The sequence below is a fragment of the Macrotis lagotis genome, chromosome 1 (genome assembly GCF_037893015.1).
Source record: "Macrotis lagotis isolate mMagLag1 chromosome 1, bilby.v1.9.chrom.fasta, whole genome shotgun sequence".
In the NCBI taxonomy this organism is placed as follows: domain Eukaryota; kingdom Metazoa; phylum Chordata; class Mammalia; order Peramelemorphia; family Peramelidae; genus Macrotis; species Macrotis lagotis.
Window position 1 is genome coordinate 404,847,376 of NC_133658.1, and position 9,029 is coordinate 404,856,404.

The following is a 9,029-nucleotide window of genomic DNA, read 5'->3' on the forward strand; positions in this document are numbered from 1 at the left end:
TCCAGAGAGAATTGCTTTGAAGAAGAAAAAAAAGGAGTTTTGTATTGGATGACCAACATATATTGTTATAGAAAAGATTGTCATAGCTAATAAGAAAAAGAGAGGATTAAATTCTGTATTCATAGACCCATATCTGTCTCAACATCCATGATGTTCCTTCATTTTGAAGGTGTTCAAATCTTTAGATAGCACTTTCTAGTAAGGACATGTTGCTGGATTCTGAGACTGAAGTTCCTTCCTAGAAAAAGTCAGTTGTTATTACATCAAGAACAATTAAATTTATTTAACGAGAAAAAGACTTGTATTTGTAAAGTGGCTTGTGACTTTGGGGCACATCCAAATAGGTTTTAAAATAGATCAGAATAGCTTTCTTCCTAGCACAATTATGATGTGTCTACATGAAGATTCAGTTGTGGAATGGTGAAAGCTAAGAAGGAATCTCAATGGTACCTGAAACTATTTGCCTTTGTGTGCCTCTTGGATATGTGAACATTCCTAGACCACTTTGAGTATAGGGTTGTGGATAGAGAGAGAAGTGGGAAAGACTAAATGTAGATGAAAACCACTGGGAGCTTAAAATCTTAACCCTCCAATCTCAGTTCTCTACTCTTTCACTGTTATCTTCCCTTTGGACATGTCCCTGTCTCATTTCATGCATGAGAACAAAATATAGTTATTTCCCAGGGCCTCTTTGTCTGAGAGATTTCATAGAGCACTGAGAAGTAGATCCCCAAGTTCACTTGGGCATCTTACCTTTCAAAATATGGCAAACAGTCAGCTCCATTCCGGGAAATCTCTTCCTTCCCCTTTTCTTTGCTCTTCTTTTCTTTTTACCAAAATGAAAATTTAATGTCAGAAGGAAACATCAGTTATTCCTGTATTGATCTGGAGGGAGAACTTATTTCTGTTTTTGAAAGCCAAGATGTTTGGGATGTGTATTGCTAAGAGACACAGGGAGAGGTAAAATCCCCTGAAGGCAGGCAACAAGAATACTTTAAGGATGGATTTTATTTTATTTTTTGCCTTCTCATCTTCCAACTCTAGCTGATCTGGGCCATAACCTCTCTTCTCCCACTGGACTGTTTTGTTATATAGTAGAATAAGGAAAATAATCAGTATATTTAGAAGTTAGGAGGAAAGGGGATGGGAATGTTTGTTGCCAGAGGCAAAAAAATCAATAATTTGGCTCTTAGGTGCATTTGATATCTGTTTTTGAAGACTGGGAGAAATGTGAACCACAGCAGAAAGGAAAAGTTCTCTTTTTAAAATGATATTGCTGAATTAATATTGGGAATAAGATGAGAGATGGTACGTGCACACAACTGGGAAATCAAAAGGTTGCCTTATCTCAAGAAGATTAAGTTCTTGATTCACACTTAAAACATCATATTCACCCCAGATTTGTTCAAATTTCCTGTGAATCAACTAGGAAACAGTTAACAGATATAAGTGAACTTTGCAATGGATTTTTTTTTAAGAAAAGGAAAGTTTCAATCCATAGTCTAAGAATCCTCAGAGGTACTTAATTATTTGGCCACTAACCCTAATTTCCACTATACTTTGAGCACCATGGAACCTTTCATCAGTCCTAAAGTAGAAAACCTTATTAAAAGATGAGCTCCTTGAGAACAGGGATTATCTTACTTTTCTATTTGTATTCTCAGTGATTTGTACTTAGTAAGTACTGAATAAAGGCTTTTTGGTTTAATTTAACCATTTTCCCATTCATTTTTTTATTATAAAGTTTTATGAGAACTGAATTTGATTTGGGTTTTAGATTTTATATATAATAATTTTATTTGAATTGTTTCATATTATATTCCATTATATTACAGCTGAAAGGACACAAAACCTTTCATTTGATTGCTTCCCCACATGTAATAGACTCTTTCTTCCTTTCTATTTATCCAGATTCTATTTCTTCTGCAAGAATGAGCTCATCTGGTCTAGTTCAAATTCTCCCCTTCTCTCAACTTTTATAGTATTTGTGGTTCTAGTCCCCATTTTAACATTAATTGTATAGTCAAACTGTTGAAATGGAATGTCTCAAAGTTATCAGAAGGACATTCCTAGTAAAGAGAGGTTCTCCACATAGGTCAGGAGTTAAGAGACTCCTAGTTGGGTGGGTGCTTTGAGAATGACTCGCTCATTGTGTATGAACTAGGATGCACTAGAGAAAAGATTTGGGTTAGGGTTTCCCTGACTCTTGATCTGTTAAATTCTATGAGGGGAGGCACTATCTTTGTTTTTATTTATATTTGTACCCCACCAAGTTCACAGTGCCTGTCACATGAGAGGAATTTAATAAGTGATCCACTTAGCTGATAACTAACTTATATTGTTCTCTTGTCATTTAATTTTTTAAAAATTTGTTCATTTTATTAGATGATAACCTTCTTGAATACAGAAATCCTGTATTACATTTCTTTTGTATCCCTTATGGTGTCTATTCCAACATTGGATATATGATAGATGTTTAATACCTTCTTAATGCTTAATCTAGCAAATTGTTGTTATAGTAGCAACCAATCTATCCATCATTCAAATATAGGTTGTGAAGCTTCAATAGTATTAAGCAACTATTGTTTGGTAAATTCTGAAATTTTTTTTTATCATACTTATCATTTTAATGATAGAGGTAAATTCCAACAATCAAAAATAAAAAAGCCCCTTTCCCACTGAATACTGTGACTTTCTCTGTAGCTAATAAAGGTGTGTCTTGGTCATTTCTTTGCCAATACTTACTCATTCTGTTTTCCAACTGTTGCTCTGAGAACTGTAATTAAATTTAGTTTCTCTTAATAGAACCTATTAATCAATTGTCTTGATAGCAATCACCTTTCTCTTGGACTTTTCTGTCCAAAACATTCTTACTTGTCCACCACTCTCCTAAGTTTACTGCCTTCTTCTATTAGAATATAAACTACTGAAGACCAGAGTGTCTTGTTTCTTTCATGTTATATCTCCGACTCTTATCAAAGACACTGTTTAATAGTTTTTTCCCCGTTGCTTATTCAGTCATTCTCTATAGAATTACTTAAAACATTAGGAAGTCACACAGTTGGTTGATCAAATTAAAACTTTAGTCAAGTCTTCTTGATTCTAAAGTCAACTGTTTTTCCAATATGCTGAAGTGCTAGGGATACAAATGAAGCAAATATCGGCTGCACTTGCTATACCAGAGCTAAATGATTATATCTCCCTTTTGGGGTTCTGGAAATATCCCTAGGGGTTGAGATTTATTTGCTCTAATTAGATAGAACATTTGCTAGAACCCCTAATGACAATGGCTCCCCTCACTGTTAGTGAATAACTAACAAATTTGACCACTTAACATCAATTAGTTTTGGTAAAGGATGTTTATTTTGAATATATAGCTAATATAAAAGTAAAAACATTTTTTTCACAATATCTCAGAGACATAGTTTCTCCTATTACACCTTGGTCTTTGGAGAGAATTAGACATTTTCATAGCGTTGATCACATGGAATAAATGTCTATATGGGATATTTTGTTGATTCAGGTCTGGCTCAGATTCCTCTTGAGCTGGGTCCTAAAGGTTTGTTTCTTGCTCCTTGTGGATACAGAATTGATTGTAAAACCCAGAATTTACTCTGTACTTTCAGACTCCTAGAGACCCAAAGTAAGGAGGTTGCTATTCTAACTTTTGAAATTCATAAGGTCAGTCTCTGGATTAATTTCTTTCATTCAAAATAAAGTACTAAACCTGGAGAAAGGCAAAAAATTTCAGAGTATGATACATAGGATCACATGTTTACTTCAAAGGGTCCAACACCTTTCTCATTGCAATATTATCTCTCTTTGGATGTCATCAAGCAAAAAAAAATCAAAACAAGGTCGATTAAAACCTTTTAAGTAGACTGTAAATCAGGTTCCACAATTGCACCAAATCAAAGAAGTTGTTCTCATTGTGTTTAACATACTGGTTACAGAATGTGTCTACATGGTCCAAAGTCTCTCCTTTGTTCTCAATTCTGTACAAAGCAGGTACCTCTTCCAAGTAGGGAATAATATCAGGTGTATTCTTAATATGTTCTAGTTCCTCATTACAGAAAAATGAAAGATTCTCTATCTGCAAAGACCTTATATTCCTATATACCAGTAATGCCGATACATCTGGCTCACAAGTCATTAAAGGCCCACAAAACCATTTGGCCCAATGCTGCCACAGCAAAAACAAATTGGACTTGAAATTCATTATATCTAGGGACTTTTTAGGGGTGAATTAATTAAATGTTTGACCAAATATAGCAGATGAATGATGTTATAATTATCCATATGGCCCTTGGCAGAAAAAAAGTTTCTCCACCCCTGCTATCAATCCACATTAGATTTTCTTGGGTTGACTTTTCTACCATGACAGAGATTTGTATAAAGAGGAAGACAAGTACATCATTTGTCCTCAGCTATAAAAATATCAGTAACAAAACTACACTAATTATTTTGGACTTTATAATCAACTTCACATAGGGAGGTCTTCTATCCCTTCAGATGACTCCCTTAGATTATTAGTTTCAATAATCAGAAAAATACAGTTAGACCCTTAGGGGTCATCTAGTCCAACTCTCTCATTAAATAAACAGGGAAATAGAGACCCAGAGAGAAATGCCTTTCCTCAGATCATACAAAATCTCATGAGGTAACAGAGATTAAAAAAATGTATTTTAACTGTCTTACCCTGACTTCCAATTCATCATTTTACTTATTAAGAAATAGTGGAATACGTACCTCTTAATACCCTCTTAAGACACATTTGCTTTAAAGTTCCCTTTATCTATCTCATAATAATCATTGATCTGATTGCATATTCAACATGGATTCCATGTAATCTTTGCTTTATTTGGGATTTCAGCAAGGAAATTCATTTTGATTTTCTTGTATATAGATGACCAAACATTTAGGTATCATTACTATAACAGGCAACATACCAGTGAATGGTGTATGTGGCAGGTAGACTGATAAAGGCAATTGCTTTTTCTATATGCTGTCATACTTTTAAATTGATGTAATTTGAATGATTTATTCCAAATGGGAGAGTATGTCCTCGTACCTTCTGAATTTCTGAAAGTTGTATCTTCTTTTCCCTCAGTATTTCTCTTCCTTTTGCCCTTTCCTAAGTTCTTGTCTTACTTTATTTTGCTTTTCCCTTAAGTGCCTCAAAATGACTTCTATATTTCAGTGTATGATAGAATAGAAGTCCACTAGGCATGGAAGGAAGAAAAAAATGGCTGTTTATGGAGCAAACCTAAACCTCAGATGAATGGTACCTTTTAATGATTTTACTTTCCATATGTTATTTAGGGGGAACAGAATGCTTACCACATAGTAGGGAGTGTTTCACATGCAGGCAAAATAAGACACAAGTAACAATTAACTATAAAGAATGGTATCAGATGCATTGTATTTAAATTATCACACAGACATTTATGTACCAAAGCAGACATAGGTGGCATCTTTAAATACTTTAAAATATTGAGTAACTGTTACTTACAATCAAGATATAGTCAATGCTCAACTTTTGTGGATGTAACATTCCTAGAAAATGGGGGGAAACTTAGAAATGTTAATTCATTGAATATAAGGGAAATAAGGAGTTCCATCAAAACTATAATTTTTCACTAGAGATTGCTGTAGATATGCTTTTATGCATATAGTTCTTTACAACAAAAATGGTTATTTTTTCTAACACAGTAATCATGAAATATCTTATAAAATAATGAGAAAGAAGAAGCAACCCTGGATAGAATAGGCTGTGGCAAGAGTAGTGATATCAGAAGAACTCGAGGTAGAAAGGGAAATGGTAATCTCCAAGATTGAACTGTTCCAAATGAAAACCATATGTTTTAGGGTGAGTGCCCAACTAAGTCTGGTTTGGAACTCTTATCTGGGATGGCTTGGCCTGACAACATGGACAATGAGAGAAGGTAGTACTCTGTGTATAGTCAAAAATAAAAATTAGTTTACCAATAAAATCAATCAAATATTTGAGTTACTAAAAGTTAGAAGGAAGAATAAAGCATTTCCCTTGGTGCTTAAATATTCTATTCCTTTTAGGACTAATTTGGTTTTGGAAAAGATGCACTATTTAAGATTGACATGTTATTTGCTATTTTCTATACTGATCCTTCCCTCTAAAGAGAAAACATATTGTTCCAGTGATGCAGAAAAATTATTCATTATCTTCTTCATTTACCTTCATCATCACTCCTCATCACATAAAATAATACAAATCTATATGAAGGACTCTAGTTATGTTTCTTAATGATAACTTGCACTATGTGTGTCCTTTTTCCTTTGAATCAGGTCTATTAGAGACATGATGTAGGACAGTGATATCAAACTCAAATAGAAAGAAAGACCATTAAACCATATGTAATGATCCTTGAAGACCACTATTGACTTAGAAAACCATATGTAAACAGTATATTTGGGTATATATGGTGGGAGAGAAGGGTGGGGAAACCCCAAAATACAAGCTCTTTTATGCACTTTGAAAGGCTTTGTTCCTGCAATGCCAATCATAGGTTGGGGTTACAAACTTGACACATTTGTTCCTATACATTTCCCCTGTCATGCTCATTATACTAATGAGCAAGAACAGCTAGATCTCCTTGAGCATAGGCAAAGGACAAGGTCAAGACTAGGTTAATTTAAACAGGTGGGGCAGTTTTTGATCAAATGGAGGCTAAATCTTTTATCTTACTCAATACCTGTGCATAGGCAATAATATAGGCAGAGCCATGCAAACACATTTTCCTCACAATTTCCCCCTTTCTTTTAAAATAAGAATTTGGGTTCCATACCTTATTAGTGATTTCTTTCTTAAAATCACAACCCTTGTTACTGACATAACTACTGACTTTTCTTCTATCCAGATTTTTACTTCGTCATTATCAGAGACATGGATCAGTTCTAGTTTCCAGATTTGTGCAGAAGTGGATGTCAACTTTATGATGTCTTTTACTACTTGCCTATTGTCATCTATCTTGATAGAGTTAATCTACCACAAGCCCCTCTTTCTCTAACCAACAGATTTTTTTTTTTGCATGGCTTAGCCAGTCAGCAAGTCAAGGCCCTAGCTCTCTAATTGGTAAAATTTTCACTACAGCTTAGAATCTAATCAGAATATAAATTGGGGTTCCATAGCCCTAACTCCCATCATGTGCTCAGGGAGCCTAAATAATAACTCTGACCAAGTCTTTGGACAAATATGTGTAGGCAGTACTTTCACAAATCCAATAATGTCCCTTTAGTGCTGGTTGATCTTCCAGGAATACAGTTTCTCAGTTTCCAACAAATGGATAATACTGTTCATCCTTACTTCCAGGGGGCCCTCCTAAATAAGTCATACAATCACGATAATAGCTACATTTCCAAAGTTACTCTACCTCCTTCCAATGCCAGGTTTTTATATCAATGTCTTTAGATAGGTCTTTCTGGCTTCAAAGTTGATCAAAATAAATCCCTGATTTTGTGCCATTGGAACAATCCTAAGAATAACTAATATATCTAGTGATGTTCCTTCTATTATTTTTCTTGTAAATGGCTATTTCAACACTTTCTTTGCAATGCCATACTAACTTAAAATCAATTTCCCTTAACATGTCCCCCAGTTTGCATATCTTTACCAGGGATCCAGGTATCATCATTACATCTCACTTGAGTCTCAATCTACCTATCTCTTTAAATTGTACACTCCAGAATATGTGTACTCTGCTTCTGGACAGATCTAGACATTTGCCAATCCCCAGGAAAATATTCTGGTCAGACTGGTATAAACAATAGTCACCTTGAACTGACTCAGTCATATGCCACTGGTGTTTCTGTCCTCTGGACCAGCATCCTTTGCCAAAGTCCACCTCTGACCAGGAACTGAGAATCTAGGCCAGACTCAGGGGGATTGGCACCCAAGGCCAATTCTCAAACTGCTGTATACCAACAGTTAGCCACACAAAAATACTGGCATTGACTTCTATCAGCCAGATTTTCCTCCCACAATTATTAATACCCTATTGTCTAAATCAGAGATAGGATTATCCCTAGATAGGATATACAGACTCAAGTAGGATATACTCATGCCACCCATTAATCTTGACCTCCTTTTATCTCATGGAGAACATCTTCACCCTGCTTCTCCTCCTTTTCCATAAGGAGAGGGGCATAAGTAGGGGGTGTCACACCTACAGAATCAAGGGGAAGTTACAGATACAGATCCCTTGCCTACACAATGCACACACATAGGCAAGAGATGGTAGAGATGAACTAGTCCAGTGTTTCTCCTTTTCTCTTCTTTTCTCCTCTGGAGATATCTGATGTCCTTCTGCATCTTCTGAATTGGTTCCAAAAAGTCCTCTTCAGCTCAGGTGACTAGTTGAGACCTTGTCTTCTGGTAAAGAAACTGCTTAACATTTTACTCAGATGAAAATACATGTTTTCATCATGAGACAATGAGATTCTGGAGCTTATTACAATTTACATTTTGTCTTATTGCTGCATTGATATACATACTTCACTTTAACACAATAAATTTCCATTAGTGTTTTACTACATAAGCAAACTTCCAATGAGAATTATCACATTGACTTAAGCTTGTAACATATATATTCAACAATCATCTTAGTTCAAAGAGTACCCAGCATATGGTTTAAAAATAGAATAATCTTAGCTTTTGCTCTCATTACAAACATGATTCAAACATCCTTAACCAAAATGATTTTTTTCCCAAAATATTCCCATATTTTCCTTTTCTTGGTGCCCCAATTACATTTTAATCAGTTTCCATCTACTCTGGATAGTCTGGGAAGAGGTGTTTGACACTCCCGCCATAGAAGATCCCAACCTAGTTGATTTCTTTACTTAACTTTTGAACCAATTAGTACTTAAAGGTTAGGGGTGGAGTTGATACCATCTCTTTTCTTTCTCTATTAACAACATTATTGTCCTTTAGCATTAAGATTTTTCCATTCCCTTCAGCAATTTTTCCCATGAAAAATGAAGCACCAATATGA